The sequence below is a fragment of the Tympanuchus pallidicinctus genome, unplaced genomic scaffold, assembly GCF_026119805.1.
Source record: "Tympanuchus pallidicinctus isolate F22 unplaced genomic scaffold, pur_lepc_1.0 scaffold5, whole genome shotgun sequence".
In the NCBI taxonomy this organism is placed as follows: domain Eukaryota; kingdom Metazoa; phylum Chordata; class Aves; order Galliformes; family Phasianidae; genus Tympanuchus; species Tympanuchus pallidicinctus.
In genome coordinates this window covers 22,605,558-22,632,948 of record NW_026294769.1, presented here as the reverse complement: position 1 = coordinate 22,632,948, position 27,391 = coordinate 22,605,558, and the positions used below count along the sequence as shown (strand labels likewise).

General features: G+C 33.9%; 1 protein-coding gene across 5 annotated transcripts in view; it reads left to right on the top strand.

The window, feature by feature from the left end:
• The window catches only part of CCDC102B (coiled-coil domain containing 102B), a 121,538-nt gene that overhangs the window by 51,679 nt on the left and 42,468 nt on the right, over window positions 1–27,391 (top strand). The window lies entirely within an intron of this gene.

The following is a 27,391-nucleotide window of genomic DNA, read 5'->3' as shown; positions in this document are numbered from 1 at the left end:
GGGGACCTGGCTCTCAGTTCTCTCTGAAACTGCCTTTCTAAATCTTTTAGCCAAGTTTATGCAGAAGATACTTCTCAGTGCTAAACCTCATGAGATTTCTTGTTTCTTATCTATCTCTGTGTATAGAAAGAGCAATGTAATCAGAAACATTCTAATTTAGGTCTGATGCTTGCCTTTTTGTACTCATCCAAGTAGAGTTGTAGTTGTTTCATCTGTGTAATTCTGATTGTTTATTAAGATTATCATTTCATTATAGTATTTTCTAGCATTTTTCAATCTATATATTTCTAAATAAATTAGAGTTTAAGAACGGCATTAAAATTATCTTGTGCCAAATAATAATAATTGGTAAATATATTATTTATGTTTAAAGTTATTTTGTGAAGGGATGGTTAAAAAAATATGCTTTTTGTATATTTTGGAGATGAGTAATCCTCACATGGCATAAATACTGCATTATAAAGCTGAACACCTCTTATCTCACCCTTTGCTTTACTCAGTTTAGGGATGTTGAAGTCACTGTTTCAAAGAATTTTTGATGAAGAAAAATAAGTTGATATACTAGAAGTAATCAAAGTTGCATCTCAAAGTCCTGTGTTTTTTTTGTTTGTTTGTTTTGTTTTTAAGATCGCTTGTACAGAATTCTGTCTAATATTTGGTGAAGGCAAAGGCTGTTCCTTAAAAGGCGAATAAAATCCTACATCTGAGCTTAATAATGAAGAAACATTGTGGAATATATATATGTGGTTTTTCTTAAGTGAAGAATATTTAGAATTGTTAATCTCTATATTTAAATAATGTTGAAAAGTAGATACACTAGAAAAAAAAAAAAAAAACAACTTAATGACATTCTTAATCTATTATTGCCATATAATAGATATTTTTCATCATTATTTTCCCTATTCATCCTACCTTCCCTACATTCTGAAATATCAAGAAATCGGTTAGCCCTTACACATGGAAATTAACACTGATTTATCCAGTTTCTAATTGGGATATTTGGAAAAATTACTGTATCTTTTTCATTTGGTATTACACACATTTTCTCATTTCTTGATTCATTCAATTTTCATTTCTCAACTTGTGTAGTGGAAATTCTGAGTCAAGGAGTGATTGACCACCTGGTGGGAAGGCAGGGCCAACCTAGGGGAGCTCAGATGCATGCAGTGCCCCTGAGCCATTGGAAGGGGTGGAGCCAGGATCCCTCCTTCCCAGACCTCATTTAAGGGCTTGCAATGGAGATGAGGGTATTGTCTTGGAGATCTCTGCATTCCTGAGGCCTTCTAAGGGTAAGCAGGTTCTTTCCTTTGTTTCTGCATCTCTGGCTGGTGCATTTGAGCATATCCTTGCTTGCTGTAGCCTAGGACTTTACTTCTATGCTGTCATTGCTGCACTTTCCATTACGTTGCAAGTTGTTTCTCTGCTTTTTTTCAGACAGGTAACATTTTGTTACTTATTGAAATCATGCTTCTTAACAATGCCATTTATTATTATATTACCAAATATGTATTTTAAATGAGCAACAACCACGATGAAAGGAAAATTCATTTATTTAGTACAGAATTACATACGCTACTGTGAATATAATCTGTTTGAGCGGAGTTGTAACAATCTTTCTGAGAATTTTTTAGAAAATAATTTTATCTGCTACTGTAGTGTGCAAGATATCTTTGAAAATCGGAAGGGGATTATAGAGACTGTTTATATATACGTTGCCTGTAAATGCTTAAGGTGTGGCTGTAAGTATTTGGACTTCTGAGTGTCTCTTATGTTGTGATACTGTAATTTTGGTATCAGTGTCAAATGTCTTCCATTGTACGTCAGAGTGCTACCCATTTTTTAAGAAAAGAGGAACTAGAGCTGAACACATCACCAAAGGCAGAAGAATCAGCAACCTTACTCAATTCTATAACCTGGGGAAGATAGGTTATGTGGTGGTGGACAAGATCAGTTGAAAATTAAGATCACTACACAAGTTCTTAGTGACTTTCCAGACTAGTAATCCAGTCAGCACAGCTGAGGCCCAAATTAATTGCTGATTTGGCCCAGTACAGGTGTGGCTGGACTCATAGCACAGCAGGTGGGGCTGAGGCTCAGGCATAGTTTATGGGAGCCTCAGCATAAAAGCTCCACAGAGAAGGAGGTGCAGTTGTTGATTAGGGTTTCCATCAGAGCTTTAGAGAACAGCTTTGCTTGGTGTCTTTCCCAAGAGAGGAGCAGGGGCAAGCCCTCAGGTACACGGTTTTTTACACTGGTTCTGAGCCCAGGCAGCCAAGCTTTAGGGAGTGTGCCCTTAAAGGCCCCATATTCCACAAATGATTGTATCAGTAGTAGACCATGGCAGAGAGGCTATGAAGTGTTTGCACAGGGGGAGGTTCAGCACAGTCTAATTTAATTCATGGAAATACCAGGAAGATCCTTTTGTCTTCCCGCTGATTAAATATGATTTATTTTTAGTATTATTCTGTGACTGTTATTCGAATAAATTCATTGTTTATCATTTTTTTTATGTGTTGTTGAAGGTCAACAACGGAAATTGTTGACCTTCAAATGGAAATGACTGCAGCAGGCTCTAGTATAGTTGAGCAGAAACACCGTTTTGCCAAGTCTAATGGTCTAGAACTGATTAAGTTTAAATTGGTTACTCTACATTCACACTCCTGTGGTTTTATGATTACTAGGTGTAACGGTGTCTGCAGTTTTGAATTATCTTAGTCATTTACTTTTCATCATGTATACAGAAGCCACATACTATGATTGAAAATAGTGCTTTTTCACAAGAAATTAAATTTACAACTGAGTGTGAGTGAATGCTTTTGGCAGTTTTCTGTCTTTGGCCTCGTTGGTGTAAAATGATGTCAATTTACATAAAGAATATTGTTATTAAAATCTCTGAGGTCATTATATTCATGCCTAAGTGAGAGTCTGCCTTCTAAAAATCCCTCTAACTTCAGAAGAAAGCTGCTGACGCTTTGTTTCAAACACTCAAGTCTTCCTACATGAAAACTTCATTAAAGATAACCTTAAGCAGTGAGTCTCTTGTTTACAAAGTACGTGGAAACAAAGGGAGTAATGACAAGATGAAGTGATCTAACAAAAAGGAATCTGGCTGCATTACAGAAGTATGATTTGGAAAATTGCCTTATAGTGCTGACTACTGTGGTAACAGATCTTATAAAATGAAGATTAGGAAGGGATTGGAAATGGTTCTCTACCAGTTTCAAAATGCAGTGTGTATTATAAGGAATACAAAGTCAAAAGGAAGTTTTATAGATTGAAATAAGTGAAAATAAATGGATTACTACCGTAACTACTTCAAGAAAGAAATTTCACGATTAAGAGGTAAATTTTGGAAGTATATTTATATATGGGAGTAAGAGGTAGATTTTGAAACGTGCATGCTCAGACAGTGAAGATACTCAGGGCAAAACAGTAGAATCATGCTGTTGGTCTCCTTGCTGAAACACTTTTGCAACTGCAGATTCAGCCTGTATTCAGTAGTGTTTTTCAACACTTAGGTATGAAAAATACATTCTTGTGTTCTGTGTTGTAGTATTCTGTGATCCAAGTTCAATCAGCAGAAATGCAGGGAATGTTTTCTGCTTCTTTGAAGAAATTTGCTTTTTAACTGTCACCACTTGGCAAATAAAGTTTCATTGTTGTTCTGATAAAAGAAAAGGCTCAATAGTTTATATTCAAACCCAACATTGAATATAAATTTTATTTGCATCATAACTTTTACATATGATGTGAGGTTTTAAACTAATTATTTTATCTATATGTAAACATGAGGCATGAAAAAATGAGGTTAGAAAAATTGCTAGAAATAGTCAATTTTCAATGGTACTTTTATCTCCCTCAGGAAATATATGTAAAATATTTAAGAGATTTTAATATTAATAGCTAATTTAATTAAATTAATATTTAATTTCTATATTAATATTTAAGTTTATCATATGCTATGGAAAGGTGTGTAGTAACACTTCTGCATTAGTTCCTGGACTGTAAAGACTACTTGAAAATGTGTGGTAATCTTTGAATATATTACTTATTTTTCTTATAAGTAGATGTTACATCTAAAAATTACCTTAATGTATCATAGTGTGTTTATGTATCACATGGAAGTTCTGTTTGATAGATATGAGAGTGATCTTTACAGTTTAAATCAGAATTGGTATTTTGGGGTTATCATTGTATCTTACATTTTAGAAACTGGATGATCATTCAAAAAGGCATTAAACATATGAGACAGAACTTTTTTTTTCCCTGTAAGCGGTATAACAACTGCTTATATAAAAGCTTTGTAGACTCAGGTTTTATTAATAATGCTGTTTTGTTGTTGGGTGCATTCTTGTCAGCGATTTACATAAAACCATGTTAATTCTAAAATTTTGGAAAATATCTACTCCATAAATCCAAAGTTTCTAATAAAATACACTATAAATAGGGCAAAAATATATTTTCCTATAATAAATTCGTGTCCTGGTGTTAATAGCATGCCAATGTTTAGTTGTTGGTGAGAGATAAAAGTGCTCTTAGGACCAGGCTGTGGTCAGGAGCTACTGCCTTTACAGCATGGCAGCAGAAGGTGTGGAGTCAGAGCATGTGCCTGAATTAGGCTGAGGGGTTATTCCTTACCATGTAACACGATACAGAAGGTCGTAAAGCTGTGGGCAGTCACCTGGGACTGATTGTTGTTTGAGAGTTGCCTTGTAGCCATTGGCAGGGGTGTCTTCGTGTTGGTCATTGGCTGCCATGTTGGTGCTGTGTGTCAAATGGCAAACAATTGCATTGCAGCTGTATATATTCTTGTCTTTTTTATTGTTATTTCCATACATCTTAGTTTTTCTCTCAGCCCGTGATTTTATTTCATTTCTATTTCCCTCCCTTGTTCTACCTGCAGGGCAAGTGAGCAAAGAGCTGTGTGGTGCTGAGCTGCTGCTGGGTTAAACCACAACAGCTGAGAAATGGAAAATTGAACTGATGTCTAGGCTGTGATAAAGCTGCTTGGTTTGGAAATGCATTCCGAGCCACAAATAGATTTGTTATTAAAGTAGTTTCTAGCTAGTGTGGTGAAAATGTACATTATATTTCAATTTTTGAAGTTCTGGTTTTGTTTTTTGTTTTTTGGGTTTTTTTTTTTTAATTTTATTTGACAGTTGAATTATTCCTAAACAGAAAGAAAAAAGATAACTAAATAGTTTTTCTCATAAAAGATGAATCATGGGAAGTACAAAGCTTTGGAATTTTGCTTAACCTCAAATATTTAATATGAATGACAGATAAGGCAATCTATAAAATATAACCCAGTTACATAACTTATGAATAGTTTCCAACCTCTACATCTGAGCCCAAAAACATGCTTTGTAATCACTGGGAATCATTGGAAGAGTGTGAATCATCTAGTTCCACAGCTCAAGTGCAAGTTGATTTTTAATCTTCATGCAGTTAAATAGCATAATAATCAAATCACTCATTAGAAAAAAATGCTTATTTTGGCAGGTTCTCTTTATGGACTTTGAAATAAAAAAAAATCCAAATATATACTATGTAATTCCTTATTGTACACGGTGTATGTTTCGTTTAATATGAAAATTATTATGAAGTCTTATATTCAGTATCTAAAAAAGGAGTCCTCTTTTTATATGGGTAGGCTGGTAAAGTATAACCTGGATGTTAATGGAGGTTGGAGTATTTCATATCTGTCTTTAAACTGCAGACAATTATAAAGCTTTGTTTTTCTCAACAGTACTATTGGTGTGAAAAATTTCTCACCCTATAGTAGTGTCTGTTCAGTTTGGCCCTAGAGAAATGGGAACTGTATTATACAATCAGCCAAACTGATATTTAGAAATGTCACACAGGATACAGTGGCATTTCCTAACATATCCTGTGGTTAATATTACCTATTGCTCAGAAATGTTTAGCTGAACTTATGTGATCATACAGTCTGTTTCTTATTTGGCTGCTTTGTTTTTCAAATTATATTAAATCATTGAACTTGCAGATCTACCTTGACAGAAACTCATGAATTATTTCATGTTATGTGTTATTGAGAGATATTGAGATAATGACAGATGTTCTGTAAACAGTCTCTAGAGAAAGAAATACTGATCTATCAATTTTGGTATCACTGCACTATGATTATACTTTAGTTCAAACAAAAAACTTGGCAGTATGCCCTACCTAAAGCATAAGAAACTTAATAAATTAACTTGCTCAAAGATCACATCTTAGAATATGTATTAAACAAGGCTTGTCAATAATTCTTTGTTTTTAGGGTGGTCTATAGATTAGATAGCAACCGGCTCTCTTGTGTGGTCTGAAATAGCCACAGGTTGCTGATGCTAACACATTACCAATATCCTACATGTACAAATCAGATTTTTACAGATAAGTGAAAGATGTGGTTTATTATTCATTCATATTTTGAGTTTTGTTGTTTGTGCATTCTTTGTTTTCATTTTTGTCTGCTATGGTCTTAATTGCATTAGCATATTAACATATTTTCAGGCCAGTTTTTACAGTAATATTGGTGTCAGTCTAGCATAGTTAGGTCTTTTTTCTATTTCAAGAGCTTTGATCTCCATTGATTGCACATATGGTAGAAATGAATAGGAAAGGAGGTTAATGTTTAACTTATTTATGAAATTGTTAAAACAGAAGACAGTAAGTACAACAACTGAATATAAGTATTCAGTATATTACTTTTCCCTCTTGAAGTAACTCCTGTCTGAAAATGTCTGTGCCTATTTATTTTTTTCCCTAAAAAGCTAATATTTTTATACCTTTGTTTAGGAACCTACTGCTTATCTTTTGATTCATTCATTATAATTCTTTTTAATTTTAGGAAGATGTGTAGCAACCTGTCCCATATAGTATAAGACTGAAACTTACAAATATGGTTTTTAAAGTTTTTGTACTATAGCAGTAGTTGCAAGAAACAAATAAAGAGATCAGAGCCATTAGTATGATAGAAAATCATTATGCGGAAGTTGAAAGTTTGATCAAAGAATTCCTACTGAGTAGGGAAGGCATGGGTTTTTGTTTTTTTGTTTTTTTTTTCTGGGAAAGGATAAATAGCTGATATTAGAAAAATAGATGGGAAGTGATGATAAAATAAATGTGATAATCAGAAACTTTACAAAGTAGTGCTCTGTTTCTGTATGAATCCTTCAGAAACCAAGAGAAGTACTGTAAGACTTCCAATTATAAACTTCTTTTACTTTTTCAGTGTATTGCATCCTCTTGCTCTTTTACCCTAGCCTGCTGTCAAACTAGGTATAATTCTGTTGACAACACAGCAAAAGTTGACAGGAAAATTATTCTGCTTTAGAATAGTCCTCTAGAGAGCTGACAGAAGTGCCTTGCCGGTTTCATAAGATATACATTAGAGAACCTCTAAGGTAATCTGAGGGAAGAATAATCCTTCATACATTCTTTTTAAAGATCTGAAATAGCATAGTGGGGTATTACTTGCAAGAAAGCTTTAGATGTGCTCTAAAGACTGCTTTTTGTTAATTCTTTCCATCACAGTGTACAAACTAAATGGCTTTTACAAAAGTATCAAAATTGGGCAGGATTCAATTTTATCTGTTTACCTTTCTAGACTAATGTTTGTGTGGTTACTGCAAAGACTGCACACGTGTGTGCACACACAAAAACCAACTAAAAACCAACCTAAGAAAAGAAAGCATCACAAAACAAAGAAAACAAACAAACATACTGCCAATGTTACCACAGTACTTCGACATGGACAGCACTCAGTTTACAAACAGTGAAATTGATAAATTAGAATGTGTGAATAGACTAATATGGTGTTCTAATACAGTGTGCGACTTTGTATTTACAGTAATTGTGGTATCTTACTAACTTGTCTAGAAACCAACTCGGAAGGATGTTTTTAACTTTTGCATGTGTGGTCAGTGTGCAACAGCTATGTGAAACTGCTGAAATGAACTGAACTAAAATATGCATTAATTCATAGGGAGGCATGAGGCAGAATGACTTAAGACAGAATAACCCTATTTATATGAAGTGGCAAAATGAATATTTTTGTTAGTTTTGTTTTATTTTTGTTTTGTTTAGCTTAAGATATATCTCAAGACTGTGCATAGTTGCATTAAACATGCAAGAAAAAATAATTGTTTTATGCTGAGGTTCTCATTTGTTCAGAGAATTTTGGATATATCTCTTCTTTGCCCTGTTAGCTGTGTACTGTATTCAAGTGGAGTTCAAAGGTCTTTGTTACAGATGTTAGGGAGCTTTCTTGTTCAGGGTATGAGTCTTAAGTGGAGTACAAAATTTAATAATTGAAATCTGATTTCAGTCATGCAGATCAGCTTCACAAGACCTGTTTAACAATTTATCTTAATATTGATAGAATTTAAAGAATGAACAGAGAATAGAAGAAACTAGACAATATATATGGCACATATTTCTGCAATTATGGAAAATTGTTATATATTTCTAATTATCTGCTTGTAATAGTCAAGCTTTTGAACAATATTTTGCTTATCAGCTGGAGGTACACCAGGAGTTCCAAATTATTTAGACTCTCATAATGTATAGTGACAATGGCAAAGTAATGAAATCTATGAAAAAGTACCCTGTTTGATTAAGTGTGACTGCATTCTGGAGTGGGTGTCTAGCTATCATTTCACTTCCATATTTGATAGAGGTAAAATATCTATTTTAATGATTCAAATCTATGAGACTTCTGGTAATGTTGTAATATGGTAGTAACAGGAGAAGCCTTGTGGTTTGGACAAGTTGTAAAGATGGAGTACACAATGCAAGTTACAGTGAGCTTCTTGATTAATTCTTACTTAATTTTTTTTCCAATTCTCCTGAGAGAAATATGTCTTTTTGTAATAATTTTGAAACACTTTAATCACTCCAGCATACCCAGAGATCCACTTTTTCAAGAGAATTCCTTCTTTGTTCCTATAATTCAATTTTAACTGCAATGTCAGCATTTAACTTTTTAAGACAGCTTCTTCTGAGAGCATAATTAAGGATTGTTTAAAAAAAAAAACAAAAAACAACAAAACACAACAGAACTATGATGCTATTACTGTTTCTCTTACAGTACTTTAGAATGTTCTTCACAATCTTTTTATCTTTGCCTGTATGCATTTATAGTGCAATGTAGTCTAAAGTGCGTGTTCACATCTCATAATAAGTCAAATGGAATAAAGCAGAAAACATTTCATGAGGTCTACTGTATTTGTTCTTGTGTCACATTATTAGCTTAATTATTAGAATATTCATCTAAAGGAAGAAAATGGAATTTTTTTGGTTTTTAATTTGAATGCTGTCAATAAGTAGGATGTATCTAGATACTATTTGGTGCTGTAGGATCTGAAGAAGTTAGAGAATTGTCCTGTTAGAGGGCAATAAATAAGAAATTGTCTAGAATGCTGATTAATTTTGTTTCGTTGTAGCAGTGACATAGATACTGTAGAAGAAATAACAAATTAAATGCTGCTGCTGAACTTTTTTCAGTGAAAAGTAACTGATGCTCTGTTAAAGATTTGAACTTCACTATGAGCAAGTGATACCTCATTGGTCATATTCTGAGCACAATGAAATCTGAACTTGTGCCTGATTTTAGTCTCTTTTCTGATTGATGACTGTTCTGGAGTGGTAGTTATGTCAGAACAAAAAAAGAAAAGAGGAAAAAGGATTTATTTTGATGTCTTGAACTGAAGAGGTTCATATGGTGCTGACATTGAGATATTCATGCTTTAGATTATGCTATAATGATCTTTAAATTAGGGCAGTAAATGCAGCACTACTAGTGTTTTAATGTACAAAACTACTGATTAATGATATTTTAGTAGTAGCCGGAATAACATCTTCACATAAAGTTCTTTGAATTCTTCTTATATAACGTATTTATCGTCTTGCCTGTAGTTTGAGCATTACTATTAAAAATATATACAAGATTAAAAAAAAAAAGTGTTCTCAGCTTTATTTCAGAAACTGGTGGCTTTTCTTAGGTATTCTGGAGGCAAGAATTGCACAACAATATCAGTTTTAAACTAACTCATTCCCTTTCTAAGGTAAAAAAAATAAACTTTTATTTAACATGTCTAATCATGCTTTGTATCTCTGATTTATCACTCAACACAACGGACAGTTTTATGTTGAGGAATAAATCTAGTTGTCTGTAATGGAAGAATAGGATGCTGGAAGATGAATAGAGTGATTTCCTTTCTGAGAGGCTCCATTTACTTGGAACTGCTGGTTTGTTTAACCACATATAAGCTCACGCTGCATGCTATCTAAAGAGAAGCTGCTTAAAGGAAGAACTTAACAGCAGTGCAGTTTTCATGGTATCTTTCATAATCTGCAAGCAGAATTTATTTTTCATTTTACTTCTGTAGAGGCCTGTCCTTGTTTAGCAAAAGTCAAATGTAACGTCAGGATGATTTTAGCTTGAATTCAATTCCCATGTACTATAATATTAGTCCAAGCTCTATAATGGTACACTTCACTGTGTCTCAGACAAAATAATCTTATGAAGAAGATTATCCATAACAGGCACTGTGTGTCAAATGTCATTCATTGGCAGTCTTTAATGAGGTGGTCACTCAGAAAAGTAATGCTGAATTAATTCTTAACAATGTGTGAATTCTGCTTGAATTTCTTTCTGTAAAAGTTCATAAATGGCCTAAAGGATCAACAGAGACTGCTCTATCTCAAGTACATCATTCAGCAGAAATTCACTTATCATTATGACGCAGATTCTGGTAGTTGGATATTTCATAAAATTGGCTACACTATTAAGTTAACTCTTTCCAAAACGTGTATGTGAACACAAAGGGCTTAAGGGTTACAATTAGAAGATTAAATATTTAGGTAACTGCTGCTTAGAATTTGATCTTAACCAGTAAAAACTAATGTTAAGTCTAATACTAAAGCTAATTTAGTCTATTAGCTGATTAGAATTAAATAACTTGCATGATTTCCTTCATCTCTAGTGTAGTGCCTGAATATAAACCAAATTCCATTACCAATAAGGCTCATATTTCAGATTGTTTAGTCCTCTGTGCTTCAGGGGAGCTAATTTTGATTTACGTTTATACAATCTGGCAACTGTAGCTGAGAAATCACCCAAAGCTAAGAAATTGCAAGGAGAGGACTATGGATACAACAAGAATAAAAGCAAAATCATACATATAGCTTGCTTTATTGTTGATATGCTATAAGTAACCACAACAAAATCTGCAGATCTCTGCCAGGTAGTAATTTTTCAAGAACTAAACATCTGCTTGTAGGTAGTTTCAGTCACTGCTGCAGTCCCTCTCAGTTTTTGTTCTGAATGAGGCTGTAAAAAGGCAAAGAAAAATAAGATAAAATATCAGAAGATATTTTGGTGTAACTGCTACATATTTGTGTATCTTTTTGTTCCAGTACAGTAAATAAGGAAGAAATCAGGGAAATTATTTGCATTTTAAGAACTTAAGTGATAATCTAGTATGATTATGTTTTCCACGTTTATTTGAATTTCAGCATAGTTTATTTCAATAGAGGACTCCTAAAATAAGTGTTCCTCTGTATTCAGTAATTCTGGTTTGTGTGTTGTTTTTGTTTTTTTTTCCTACTTAAACAGTAGAAGTCATCTTGAATAACTTTGTAGCAAATTATCAGAGATTCTCTTCCTGTAAGGTTCTCACTATAAGAATAAGGTATTGAAGTTACTACGTTCTGCTTTTTATCTAGATGTTTCTTAGCTAGCCTCTGCTGATTTCTCTTAAGCTTCCACTTAGCTGCTCTCCTAAACAGAGAGGCTTTTTTTGGAGGAAAAAAATAAAAAATAAAAAATAAAAAAAATTGGATTCTTAACTAAATTTTATCTGTAAAGATATTTATTTCCATAACTTTTATTAAAAAAATATTTTAAATAGTGAGTTACAAACATTTGAAGTATGGAATAGGCTATAAATCTGTGGGCTTAAATTTACAAAAGGTGTACTGAATTCACCAGGATTCTATGTATTGATCATGCTGACGATATCATAACTTTGATAAAATGACAATGATTACTATTTAAACAGGAGGAAATGAAGCTGAAAAATGAAATGGCCCTTTGGACCAGAATGAGGAGATGAACTCCTAAAACTTTTTTACTTCCTAATCCTTTCCTTATTTCATATAAGGTGTAAAAGATGAAAGGTAAAAATGAATTTATCAATCTGTGAACATCAGTGATGTATTGTTCATATTGACAAATATTCTACAGGTAAGCACAGCTACTAAAATTGGAGAATGGGAATATAAAAAGAAATACGGAGAGTGTAGAGACATCACCAGCCTGCAATACTTAACTCAGAGGAAATTTCTTCTCTGATGGGACTGTCCAATACCCGAACCAGAAAGTTATTATTAATGGATTACAGGAGTTTCTTGGATTGCTTACAGCTTGCCATGTTGTTTTTCCACCGGATAACTGTGTAGTTGAAAATCCCCTATCACAGTGAAAACCTGATAATATGATGATGCTTGTAGTTGAAGTGAGAAGCCTTGTAACTTTTTCTCTATCAACTAGTGTTATTGTTCTCTTTGTAGCTGTTGTTATTTACATGGAAATAAATAGGAAGCATTATTTTTGGAGTGGCCTTTGTACCAAGATTCTGTTGGCAACAGATAGCAATAGAATACCAACAGTTCCTTAAAGCTTGTTGGTTAGCAGGGAAACAATCAAGCATGAGATGTTGCTGATACAACTGGGGACTGCAGAAGCAATCGTTAACTTCAAAAGGTTGTGCTTTCTGCTTATATGTCTAAAAAGTAACTGTTTTTTCTTGCATTTGGTTATCAGTTCTCTCCACTGGGGCAAGCTAGGGCTAAAAAAAAGAGAATGATAAAGTGTGGATTGTTGAGAGCTCAGGCATTGACTGTGGAAATGTTAATGTTTATATCCCACTTATTCTGTTGTTACATGTGGTAAGAGTTACTTGGCAGAAGCTCAACATAATATAATGCTGTAATGCCTCTTATGTGAAAAGAAATGAAAGTGAGATGATGTCATGGTTCTTGTCACTGATGAGATTTGTAAAAAGAGAGGGAGTACAACTACTAAATAGTATTTCAGGCAAAAAGATTGCTGAGTTTCTCAATCGCTGCTGACTGCTAATCAGTCTGTTGAGTGATTATTAAAATGTTTTGCTTTGACCTGAAACAACTTAGCAGTTTGAGTCCTACCTAAATGACTTTCTGATAAGGAAACACATTACTCTTTCACATATAAGCTCTTAGTTCCTTCTTTAAAACAGATCTTTTTAAGATCTTCCTCTTTAACGTTTTGACCTACTGTTTTTCTGTGTGACGAGGTTTTGGTGACAAAAAACACTTCTGTGTGGGGGTGACATCATGTTTTCTGCTAGATGAGAAAGTCACCTTCCTTAGAGATGTCAAGGAGATCAAAATCTGTTAAAATTAGAAAACTTCTGTGATTTTCTATAAGATTAAATGCGAAAGAGTGTATTTGAGTTTATGTTGCTTAGAAAATTACGGATGTTTGTGTGCATAATGATTACATTATCATAATGCTAACTAAGCATGGCAATTTCCAGGATAAAAGATGTGTGTATCCAACATGCTCATAATTCAGTGGTATCCCACTGAAATCTGTACTCCATATTTCAGTGCAGCTCTTCAGACACGTAGAGGTGATGCATGTGTATAGTCCAATTCAAATTCAGTAGAGCAGAAGCATCATTCCTCATTGCCTCAGTAATCCTTTTGTAAGATTTATCTAACAGTCAGATAAGATCATACAAAAGTTTAACTTGTTTGGTCTGGGGAAAAAAATGCTGGTACATCAAAATGTCAAGGTAACTGATAACACTAAGCTTTTACTTTCTGAAGCAGATTTATTGTCGAAAAGCTTTGTGCAGGAGTCAGGTATGATTTTAACACAGTTTTGGTTAGAGTCCCATCTTAAAAACTATATATCATCTGTGCTGTTTGTGAAGTGAAATAAAACTGAAAAATTACTTCTCAGCAAGTTTGTTTATGCAAAAGTTAAATTTTCTTCATTTTTATTTTAAGGGAATGTTTGAACAAATAAAGACACACAAATTAGATAATTCTATGAAGGGACTTTAGTTTTGAGCCAAGAAAATAAGTTTATAATTTGTTTACTTGACTTCATTCTCCAGTAAAATTTTAAGGAATACTGTTGTAAGAACTTCGTAGAACTATTATTTCGGAACTGATTTTGTTATGGATTGATTGTACTTAAGAAACTCAGTGCTCTAGGTCACAATGAAATTACTGTGTGTTGCATTTGTGTATGAAGGGAGAAAGCAGTCTTCCGATTGTATTTGTTGGTGGTTTTATATTTGTTGTTGTTGTAATTGTTTTTTTTTTTTTTTTTCCTGAATCTAATTAGAATTTCTAATGAAATTCTAATCTAGAATTTCCAAGCACCATGAAGATTTTGTTAGAACTTAAAAAAATAAAATAATAATAATAATAATTGCAGAAAACTGTATCAAATCCTTATCTGTGTAAAGACATCTCTAAGAATGGAACAAGCAATACAAAACCTTTCTTGGAAAGTGCAAGGTGTGAAGAAAGCTGAATTAGTTACTCTGCCACCTAACAGCACAGCCATAGCCATTCTTTGGAATAGCTGGTTTTACTCACAGGCAGGAGCAGTGTCAGTGTTTCCCAGTTTATTAGGAAATCACTCTAAGCAGTGCTAAAATGTTGGTTGGAACAATAGATTAGCTTCCATATGGGGAAATACAATCTGAGTCTGCTAGGAGGAGTAACATCTCACTTCAGCAAGATGTATTGCAACTTCAAGATGAAAGTGGGGTTTTTTTTTGTTTGTTTGTTTTTTAGTTTGTTTTTGTTTTCTTTAAAAAGGATGTGTTGGTCTTGATCAAGGCATTGTCCTAATGATTAATAGATCTGTTTCGTATGTTCCATTTTGTACAGGCTTAGAAGATAGGTAGTACTTCCCTGCTTCAGAGTTCTCATCAATCAAAGTGGACTATACTTTTCTATATTGTTAGTTAGATATAAGCAGAAATTTTTGCTTATAAGGCCTCTAGGGAATGTGGTCCATAGTACCAGAGAGAAATTTAAGATTCTAATATCCAATACCTCTGCATGCTTAAAATGCTAATACTTCTTCACTGTATTGCAACCACTGCCAAATAAATGGCTCATTCTTTTGTCTGATCTTTAAGAAATTTCACCCACAGGACATGTAAATGGCTGTGAGTCACTTTACATGCAGATGAACTTTGTAGCTGGATTTTAGTTATACATCATTTGTACACGTAATTATACGAAAGCTGTTACCCTTTTAAAGCTGCACGTTATCGAAAAATTAAATGAACTGTAAAAATGTATGAAGACCTAGTTGGCCATGGATGTGCAGTTAATAAACATTAAGAAAGCATCTGTAGTGAACGTGTAGGTTCATAAGAGATAAAAAAATCTCTAAATTCACTGCATGATGAATTGTGTCCCCTTCTGTGTATTATCAAGTACTTACAATTTTCTGTTTTTCATAATGACATTTGTACTTAGCTTGAATGTCTTGAGAAAAAGCCAGGTGATCGAGAAGCAGAGAAGTGTTTCTTTAATGAATAAGCTCTTTAATTATATTCTTGTTCTGCTATATGCTTTAGATTATAAAATTGCTGAAGAGTAAGTAATTGAATCGCAATTTAAGTGTGAATTTATTAAATCTGCTAGATTTACAAAGTAACTTGGGATAAATTAATCTATGCTATATGGGGCATACCAAGTATATAAAAATTTAAAATAGATGCTTGTAAGTGTAGCATAGTTTCTAATGGGGATTTGTCTTGGTTACAATAGTTACAGTGATTGATTTCACATGTCTTCAGTAAGTTTCTCTTATGCTAATAGCACTTTAAAGGAAGACCTTTTAATTTGAGACTGCTGGGAAATCTCTAGATGTACTAAAAGATTTCATAAACTGATGAAAATTTATAGTGAGAATTCAAATATTGTGGTGCTTCACTTCTAAAGCAAACAATATTTATTCTACTGAGTTGATAAAGCTAGTAATTTCTCTATGCTTTGAGCATCTATGTACATTATGTTAGTTTTCTCTCCAATGTACCATGCAATATTTTAAATTGTACTTCAGAAAACTAAAGCAAAATGAATTTGTGAAATTTTAGTTTATGTACTGTAAGAAGACAAATGGAAGGAGACAAAGTGGCTATGAGGACTTAAATGACCAATAACTAATAAGCTAAAGAAATTAACTATTACCATGATCTTTTATATGCACTGTATTGGAGTGTGAGAGAAGTTGGTATCAAACCTTAAGCCTAAAATGTTGAGAATGAAGGTGTTACTGCATATTTGTTTGTTGTCTCTCCTTCCTTCCAAATAATGGGAGATAGGATGTCTGTTGAAAGTTTTAATAGTGTACTAAAATAAGACATAATACATAAGTTGATTCTCGCTTAGTGAATGCAGGACTGTACAGTTTTCCTTGTCCCTCTAGTTTTGTATCAGTTTCTTCTTCTGTTTGCCACAAAATACCCATGATCCTTCAGATCGTATTTTCTATCCCATAAGATTGTTTCACTGCTTGCTATGTGGAAATGTGCAAGATCTTGAAATTTAGCTTTGTTCTTACAGATTTTCTTTTCCTCTCTACTTCCAAATGTCCATTTACTGCAGTTTTAATTAACAGATGTCGTTATTATTGCAGTACTACTTCTTCCTTTATTATCACTATACAGCTTTTTTTTTCCTGATTCTTCAGTGTGTGAGAAGTCGTTGTGGCTACATACTATTCTTAACTTCAGAAAATTTTGGAGAGCAAAATTAAGGTTATTTGCTAGAGAATGAGTACATGTTCCATTGATTAATATGATGGATCATTAAGATTAAAACAGGCTAAATGAATGTGTTTGAGGTTAGTACGAGACTGTTTATATAACTAAATATAGGGTTTGAAAAAAATAGTAAACCTGAAATAATATTCTGGAGTTGCACAGTTAATTTTGTCCAAGGTGGATGGTCTCAGAATGTTAGTATTGGAAAATAGCCTTAATATCTGTGTTATGGTTATAAGAAAAGTACTTGTAGACTATCACTATCTATGTCGCTTGGTGTACTTATTTCTAAGCCTTCTTTGGTTATTATCAGCAACCATTTATGGGAATGAAGTAATAAAACTCTTGGTCTTAAAATATTACTATTCAGTGAATGTGGAAATATCCTGAAAATACAATGTAAGTTATGAAGCTTTGGAGAAGGTAATGAAAAAAAATAAACTTGAACCGGCTTTCTTTATTCAGATTCTGAATTTGTAATACCAAAGAAAAAGCTAGAGAGTGTAAAATTGTTATAACTGAAGTCTACATTATGTCTAATTGGCTGTTGCAACCATCACTAAAATGGTAACATTTTGATACAGATATTTATGTATATATGTGTAACAGTGGTGGACAGAGTAACAGCAGCAGGTATCGTAACTTCAGTGAAGTATGGTAGTGGCTGACTCTTTTGCCAGGCTGAGGCATCAATAGGCAAAACCGTGTCTCTGCTGTCCAGAGTCCACATACTCCACAAATTATTTGATATATCATGTCAAATTCTACACTATCTCCTGAACCTGACCTTACTAACAATAAGTTAGCACTGAGCTTCATTCATCACCTTGTCTGCTCTTGCACATTGCACATGCTCCAGTCACTGACCATTTGTAATTATTTCAATTGAGGCATTGCACAGCTCGTTGAGCAGTCAGTTATTTACTAAAGCATATGAGACCTTTAAATGTCCTTGTTTCTATTCTTTTTATGAGGAAAGAATACACAACGTGTAGGAATCAGCCGAAGAGCACTGAGGGCATAAGTAAACACTACTGCAGATTGTTGGCCTAAGGAATCTACTCTAAGCATTCAGAAAAATAGGTTATGTGAAATAGACTAGTAAGTTTAGAGTAATTTTTTTAACTTTTTTTTTTTTTTTTTTTTTTTTTTTTTACACTTTTGAGTCAGTGTGTGAAGTAAATAACTTAGTGGGAGAACTTCCTAGAAAACAGCAAGTAATAGAAGCCATCAGAAAAGTAAAAATTTATGAACTGACAAGAGATTATAGTGCAGTGAAGGCTTGTTGACTTCATTCTTTTTCTTTAAAGTCTTTTTTTCTTCTTTTTCACTTTCTCTTCATCAAAGTCTGGCAGTATTGTATTTCAGGAAAGTAGAAAATTTCAATGAGATATCCATTACTTTTCCCATGTGCTAGAAATGTTTTCATGAAGTGTGACCAAAAGCAACAAGTAATCTTGTAAAGCTAATATGTTTTAGGCGTGAGCTCTTAGTCTTGGCAGATAGTGTGAATTCTAGGGGTGGTAGATTATGGAGTCAAGCAGACATTCTTGTGAGACATAATATCCTCTGTATACACAAAATGTTTAATAGCAGGCCTTCAAATTAATGTCACCGTGCTGGTACACTTGAAACCAGGCAGGAGTCAGTGTGGTAGTGTTAATACAACAATAACAGCTATGTCTCTCTTCAGACTAGTCAAGCAAATCAATTCCAGAAATAAAGATATAGTACAGAGAGGATGACTACATTTCCCTTCTAGTGACTCAGATCTTACTGCTCATCTCAGATCTTACTGCTAATAGTGGTAGGCCACAACTGATGTGGGGACAGGATACCTTGGGAAAATGTGAGGAAATAATACCAGCATGCTGTGGTTTAAAAAATAAAATAATTCATCAGCAGAACCATTTAAAGAAATGAACTTATTTCTCCCTTATTTCTCCCTGAGGTTACCTGATTTCCTGGGGTCTCTAAGCTATGGAATACAGGGGATAAAATAAAAATAATTTTAAAAGTCCACACTTATAGTTAGTTGCCACTAAAACACGCTGTATTGATGGACTTCATTCCGTATAATTGGCAGTGTATACCTTACAAGGAAGTGTTCAAACTTGATTCATTAAACTAGTAAAGGATAAGTCTGAAGAAACTTAATCTAGCTGTGTCTGTCAAAAGAAAATATGAATTCTGGAGTACTGACTCAGAATGATTTTGATACCTTTTGTTTGAATAGAATCCTCTGTCTGTAGTTGTAGAAAAGTTTAATGGATTTATAAGACATGTAGAACTATCTATCCTGACAAACACGTGATGTTCTCAACAATTTTTTAAATATTTTTTTATATTTTTCCTAGTCTTACAAGTTATTTTTTTCTCTGAACACTGGAAGATGAAGTAGTGATGGTGAAATACTCTTAAATCTAAGAAGAATTTTGGCAGTAAGAATTTTTCAGAGTTTGTATTTTATTTAAAGGAGTTTGAACTGTCATAGTTATCTTGAGTTCCTGCATGACTAGACTCCAGGAGGGCATGTTTAGAAAGTGTATACTTAAAAACAGCAGTTCCTTTAAGCCTGAATGTCATTAGAAAATTCATGGAGAATATATTACCGTCTGAATAGGGAGTTGAGACAATACTCACAAGACGTAAGCTTGTAAATTGTAAGAGCTGAACTGAAAGTTTCTGTTGTGAAAACAGAGCTGATACTTACGAAGAAAAAAAAAAAAAAAAAAAAAAAAAAGACCTACCTGGATATAATGTAGCAGCTGAGCTACTTAAGAGATTTTTATCTTCCTTGTACTATAAAATGGTTTCAGATCCTCAACTCAATGGGTAGTATGGCTTCACATTGCACTGGCATTACCTGACTTTAGAAGCTAAGTACATGGAAAAACGAAAGGAAAATTGCTTTGCTGTGTTCCTCTTGTGGTTCTGCATGTCACTATAATTAGATTAATGTGAATTTAACTGAGTATACCATTGAAGAATAGAAAATGATGAAGCTAATATCATAAAGCTGAGAGGGAACACAGGATATATGCTGTTGGCTTAACACACACAGAGCATGTGAAGTTTTGGGAGGCGTCACAACAGTAAAGTTTAAATGGAATGATATAAGAAAATACTGTAAGCAAATGGTCCTTAAAAATGTTCTAAGACAATACTGAAGGAAACTTTGAAAATATTGTGTGTGATCTTTACATTCCTTCAAAATAAAAAATGGAAAATGAATTTGAAAGGACATAAATCAAGAACAAATATGAAGTTAAACATAAAACTGAACATAGGAGAATTTAAATAATTTTAAAACACTTCTGGAATATAATAAATTAGTGAATAATAACTGCTTTTATTATGTAAAATTTTTTTGTAAAATAAAGACTCAGAGCTGAAAGATCAATTACTATAGATGGTTACAAGAACAAGGAAAAAAATGTAGCAAATACTTGTGTAGAATTTGTAATATTTATACTTCCTGAATATCCTTACTAAGAAGGAAAATAACAATAAGAAGGCAGATGTCTATAACAAACGCTTTAAAGCAAAGCTTGTGTAGTATGTATGTTTTCACTGACAAATGCAGTGGACTGAGAATTAAGATCTATTCCTCTTTCTCTCTTTCTGAAGATAATAAATATATGTATTTCAAAACAAAACAAACTGGAGAACCACCTTGAGTCACTTAATGAGTTTTATAAGAGTTTTCAAGAACTGAAACTTAGATTAATTATCTATAAATCTTTGATACGTTTGTGCTCTACCTTTAAATGTAAGTAAGCAGAAAAAATATTAATCATTCCTTTTAATGGGGAAAAAAAGGTTTTGGTGAGAGATGACTGACATTATCTATTCTCACTGATTATTTCCCTTGGATTGTGATGTTGACATTTCTGGAATTTTTGCTGTAGGTTTTCTAAAATTAGATGATGGAAAAGGACAACGTAATTCTTTTTAATACAAATTTATTCTGTGGTAATGGTGGGAGAGAGTTCAACTTAAAAACTTTGTTAAAGTTATATTAAAAATCATCATGAATGTCCCTATACTCTCTTAATTTAGTTTTGGTAGTCTTGGCTCAAGCTAGAGCATGATAAGACTGAGCCAAAAACACCAAACATACTTCAGTACTCTGAGTAACAAATTACTTGTTGTTTATTTTTGCCTGTGAGTGATGTCTAACCAATTTTCAAATGAACAGCTTCATTAATACAGTTAGTAAATTCTGCACTTGAATCAAGTTGTTTACATGGAAGAATAACTGTTCCAGTACATGTAATAGGGGTATTAAGCTCCACTGGATTGTTATAAGGCTATCAGCACAATGCAGTCAAGCAGGACATAGTTTTGAAAGTGTGGTTCTACAATAATTGTTGAACAGAGCATTGTTATTCACCTGAAAATAGGCTTTCCCTCAAAAATGGTAGTTATAGCTGCAAATGTATGTCCCATGTGACTAATGGAGCATCATTAAGTTAGTCAAAAGGCTATATTTTTTTTCTCTTTCCCTTCTGTACTGTACTTAAGTTCTGATTAAGTTCTGAATTTGGCTGGCTTTGATCTAAATTCTGCCCCTTATTGTTGTAAATATCTCTTTGTCTTCCATCCTAGGACTTCATTTCACTCTGTCCTGTTTTTGTTGTTTCTTGTTAAAACAGTCTGTTTATTTGAATTTTTCTGAAGTGATAATCCCTTTTCTTGATCAACTGGCAGTACTGTGCCTGGGGCACCAGCGTTCAGTTAACACTACTGCAAGGCACACTGCTCATTCATATTCAGTGAGCTGTCAACCAGAATGCCCATATCCCTTCCTGCAGTACTACTTTTCAGCATCTCAGTGCACCCTCAGCAATTTGCAGATGACACCAAACTGTGTGGTGCAGTCAACATGCCCAAGAGATGAGGTGCCATCTAGAGAGACCTAGACAAGCTTAAGCAGTTGGCCTGGATGAATCTCATGGGGTTCAGCATAGCCCAGATGTGGTGGAAGTCCTGACTCTGTAGACATTCAAGGTCAGGTTGGAGCACGTTCTGAGCAACTTTATCTGTCAGTAGGTGCCTCTGTTCATTGCAGGAGGAGAGTTGGACTAGGTGACCTTTAAGGGTCCATTCCAACTCAAATAGTTGTATGATTCTATGATCATGGTCTATATGTAGATCCAGGATTGCTCCATCTGAGGTACAGAATCCAGCATTTGCTCTTATTAAACCTCATGTGGTTGGTGATTGCTTAGCCCTGTAATTTGTCAAAATCTCTAAAAGGTTTCTCTATTCTTGAAGGAGTCAGTAGCTTCTCCCAAATTAAAATGAAAGCTTTCAGATGGGATATCTGGTTGTCCTACACACTTCCCAGTATGGCGGGTTGTATTCTAAGCCATTTGTGTGACTGTTCAGAAGATTGTTGTGTGGATTTTTTTTGTGCATGTGTTTCTTTTTTAAAGAGAATCGCCTGTTTAAGGGTAATGTATCAAATGTTCTGATAAGGAAAGTACACAATTTCCTCTGCAAAAGAGGCAAAGATCCGAGGTCCTGACTATTTGCAGTGATTAAGTCCAGTGACTCAGATTTTAACAGGTATTGCACCAAACTCTTCCCTTTGACTGTAGTGAGACTGTACAATTTGAACAGATGACAGAATTTGCCTTGTGTTACTCCAGCCTTGTTTCAAATTGTATGATTGCATTCTGTATAATTGTATTTTCCTTCTGTTTTCAGTTCAGCTCAGTATTTATTATTTCCTTACCTTTTTATGCAGCCTTTGTATTTAAGGAGTCTGTAATTTTGTTATATGCCTTGTATGGGTAATACTTTCCTTGAGTTAAAACAATGGTTTTATCTATAGCAATGTATCATACTCATTCGTATTAGACTAAGAATCCATTTGAACACAACAGAAAAAACTACAGTCTTGAGGATCTTAGAGTACCAACTTTTCTGCCAATTTATACTTCTAAAATTCTTCATACCCTATTAGCATCATCCTTTACTGTAAATAGTGGAGTAGAATCCTAGCAAAGGTCAAAGTTTAACTTTTGTATTTAGTTGATGTAATCAACATCTGTATCATTCCACATGGGATTTCACAGAGATACTGAGAGAGACTACATACCATCCCTTGCAGATGAAGAGTCATTGTCGAGCTGTATGCAGCATATTCATTGAACACTTTTATCTGAATCTGCTCAGAAATTCAAAACATAAATTCAGGGATTTTGGAGGTCATGATTAGAAAAGATACGTATCTTTACCCTTCTTACTTACTCCACTTTTAAAGAGCTTTTTTCTCTTGACTGTCTTACTGGGACTAAACCATCTACCTGGGGCATGTTTTGTTGTTTCTTAGGGACTATGCGAAGATGGCTCATTTTTGTGCATTTTGCTCACAATATGCCTTCTGTAATGACAGAAGGTAATGTTATTCTAGAGTGAATACAGCTCATGGGAAATGAAGCATGCTTTGAAGGAAACAAGCTATTGGATGTATTTTGCACTTCCTGTGTATGTTATATGTAGGAGGAGCATTCTTGTACAGTGGAAACTAATGAAGAGGGAATTGACTGACTTCTCCTTCCACCAGTATGTTAATAATTGTCACTAGTTATTGTTAGTAGCATTCATGCAGACTTGGTCAGACAGATGAATCAGCATACTAAGTCTTGGAAAGTAATTTGAGAAATGAAGAAGGCATGTACGACATTTTAAGCTGAAGTTTTGCCTATTACCTATAAATGTGAAATTTGAGGACTTTGAAGTGGTTCCCCTTGGTTGAATTTGTGCTGTTTCCAGTTTGAGCTGGTAAATTTTGTACCATACTGATATGACAGAAATTGTTGTGAATGCTTTTACAGGCAAACAATTGTCTTTGTTTTAAATCTAGTTTGCCAATACTTACTGTATTTGTTTCCCCTTTAAATGAACTATTTTCACTTTTCTCAAAGAAGTACTAAATAGTCCAAACTCTCTCCCATTCAGAAGCTTCCTTGTTACTTTCTTTGGATTCTAGAAAACAGAAACTATGATTTTCTCCTTATTACCATCACTCCATCACTGAACATCTTCTGGTTTGTTTGTTTGTTTGTTTGTTTTCAGTCTCTTGTAGAAAACTTCTGTTTTTGTAATGTTACTAGCATGCCTGTCAGTGTTGTTTCTAGCAAGTTCTGATGATGAATCTTAAGATTTAATTTCCACATGAAAATGTTGTTGTGAACTAGTCCACAACTCATTAAGAGAAAGTCATTACTACTTCTGTGCAGAAATGACGCATACAGTTAACACATAATCAACCTCTATTCTTCCTTCCCCCTAACCTCAATTTCCATGCACATATTCAAGTTTGGACTTGTGAGAGTGAGAGTGCTCTTCTCTTGGAAATGAAACCTGATAAAACTGCAATATCTTGTAAAGGACTTAAAGAATTCTGTGTACTTTCTGCTTGTAGGCAGAAAAATTTCAAAGATCAGCAACAAGGAAATGATTTTCATTCTTTGTATTCTAAATGGACCTAAAAGCTAGTACTCCTTATCCTGAATTATGTACATTGAACACAACAGAAAGTTTTGCTTCCCATCCATTTTTATATACCCTGTTAAGTTCAGTTCTTGTATATTTTTGTTTCGCTTTTTATAATTGAGTATAATTTCACAAATAATTTGAACGGTAATCCTTAGATTTCCTCTAGGTCTTATGTCTTTTCCTTATTTCCAAACAGTGGAAAAAAAAAAAAAAAAGCCTGTTTTATCTCATTCTGACAATGTTCAGTCAGCTTCAATTAATTCTATTTAGGAAGCATGTAACTTGCAACAGGTGCTGCCAATGAGGCTGAGCTCACTCAAAAAGGATAAAAAAAGTTATTGGTGAATGCACTCTCAACTGATGATCTAACATTATCGTAGGTTTTTTACCTTTTCTTTGTTGTTGGTGATGGTCCATAATATATGAATTTTTGGTTTCTTTTTCAATTCATCTTTAAGTTCAGTTCCTATGATTCAGTTCAGCAAGCAAAATGACAGGACATTGCTGTGGATATTGTTATGAGAGATGATGCCACTATTATCTGACAGAAGTCAGCTACCAATATAGAAAAATATGGCTAGTTTGTGATGTCTTTTCTATGTTCCGTATTTTCTTGTACTGGGAGTCCCAGGTCTGGATTCTAGATGAAACTTCACAAAGGCAGAGTAGAAGGGGACAACCATCTCCCTCTCCCTACTGGCAGCCTCTCATATATAGCCCAGTATACAGTTGACCTTCCAGACTGTAAGAGCATACTGCAGGCTCATGTCCAGCTATTTGTTCTCTAGCATCCTCAAGTCCTCTGTAGGACAGCTCTCAAGGAGTTCTCCTGCCAGCCTGTAAACATATTTGGGATTGTCCCAACCCAAGAGCAACACCTTGCGCTTGCCCTTGTTGAACCTCATTTGATTCAGGTGGGCCCATTTTCAAGCCTGTTCAGGTCCCTTTTCATAGTTTTCCTCCCCTGTATTGTAACAGCTGCACCACTCAGTTCAGTTTCAAAACAAACTTGCTGAGGGCATGCTCAGTCCCACTGTGTCATTGATAAAGATATTAAAGAGTGCTGTTCTAAAGACATACCCAGGGGGACAGCATTTGTGACCAAAATCCACCTGGACACGAAGTCACTGACAACAAGCTACTGACTGTGACCATTCAACCAGCTATTTACCCACCGAATAGTCCACTCTTCAAATCCATCTTTTCAGTTTAGAGATAAAGATGTGGTGTGGGACCCTGTCAAAGACACTGAAGAAATCCAGTAGCCAAAATCAGTTACCCTTCCGTTGTTTACTGCTGTTACTCCTTTGAGTTTTTGGGGTTGTAGAAAACATTAATAAAATGCTAGAAACTTTAGTATTAACAGTATGTAGTAATCTAGGGGAGATCTTTTTGTATCTCATTAACTTTGATTTGATTTTGAACTCAAGATTAATTTAAAATACATAATCAGAAGACTCTGTCTAACATTCTTGAAGCTGGTCAGCCTTGATCTTGAGCTGTTTTTTTTCCTTTGGGCAACAAATTTGTCTGTTACCCATGGGTAATTTTGGAGCACACTAGTTACGTTCTGATCAAGTTAAAAAGAAGGATAGCTTTGTGAAAGAGGACCATAGGTTATCTTTTAGCATGTGATAATTTGATGTACATGCTTCACAGGGAGATTGGAAACAACAAGATTTCAGATCTCAAATTTTACAGTTAAATGGATGATGTATATCAGTCTCTAGCAACTTGTAAGAGCTGATAACATTATAGAACAACCTATGTGCTGACATTTACTGCTTGTTCTGAGGCAGTCAAGTGTTAACTATTCTTCTGCAAAAGAAAAAATAGAGATGAGGGCATCAGGGGACTGGAATTAGAATCCAAGCTGAATTCAGGCATAGATAATCTACTTGTACTTTCAGAGAAGTACAGATTAAAGGCAAAAAATGCGATCAAATCATTATCTTTGGAGATATGTTAAATCCTATTTTTTGTACTGTTATACAAACTGTCAATTAAATTTTGAAATGAAACCTGGAGAAATAAATGTCTAAACATATCAGTGTTGAGATTAGAGATGTAGTATTATAGAAAATGGACATGTGGTACTGGTCATAGTGGTATCCCTTGGAAATGCTCTTAAATTATCTTTGACAAAAATGACATAATGTTAACCATTGTGAAATAATGCAGAATCTGAAATGCTGATTCCTTTTCTACTTTTGATTTAGAATTTAATCAGAATTTTTAATGAGTATCGTGATGCTCACTGCGTAATTCAGAACTTTTTCTGAGCCATAATATCAATTGTGTCATTAAAAGCTTTAAAATCTTAAGTTATTCAGTATTACCATTATGGATAGGAATACACATGAACATACTCTGAATTATTTTTGGAAATATAAATGCAGGCTTTTGACTGTGGTCTGTGCCTTTTAGAAACTTAATTGCTAGTATATGTTTGCTTCTCCTTTTGAGACTGTTCTCTTTTTTTGAGAGCAAAAATACATACCTCTGTCCATCAATTCCTTCCTTTAAAGTACACAAAGTCATGGGACACTGGAACGAGCTCAAAATTACAACATTTTTCATGAAGCCTTTGCAGAAGTTTCGTTCTTGCATCAGTTGCTTATATATCAAAAACAGAAGAAAAAAAAAATCATATGCAGCATGTTTCTAAGCCATCTCTGTTTGTGTTGCTTTTCCATAGTAGTGATATGTAATTAACTGACAGCGGCACACAAACTGGAGAAATACACTAAGATAAAGAACTGTCCTTGTTTCTGCTTAGAAGGAAAGTCTTATGTGATGTCTTGTTCATAAAGTGTCACATAAATTTTTAATGGAAGAATTTCATGGTAGCTAAGAAAATTATATTTGTGTATATCCTAAATATGAACTACAATATGCATGAAATAAAATCAGGATAAATTTTGTTCAAGGCATGCAAAGCAGAATACTACTCTTTGTATTTAAATATTTTAAAAAGTAACAGATAAGCACATGCATAGAACAGTTTCAAAAATTATTTTTTGCTATTT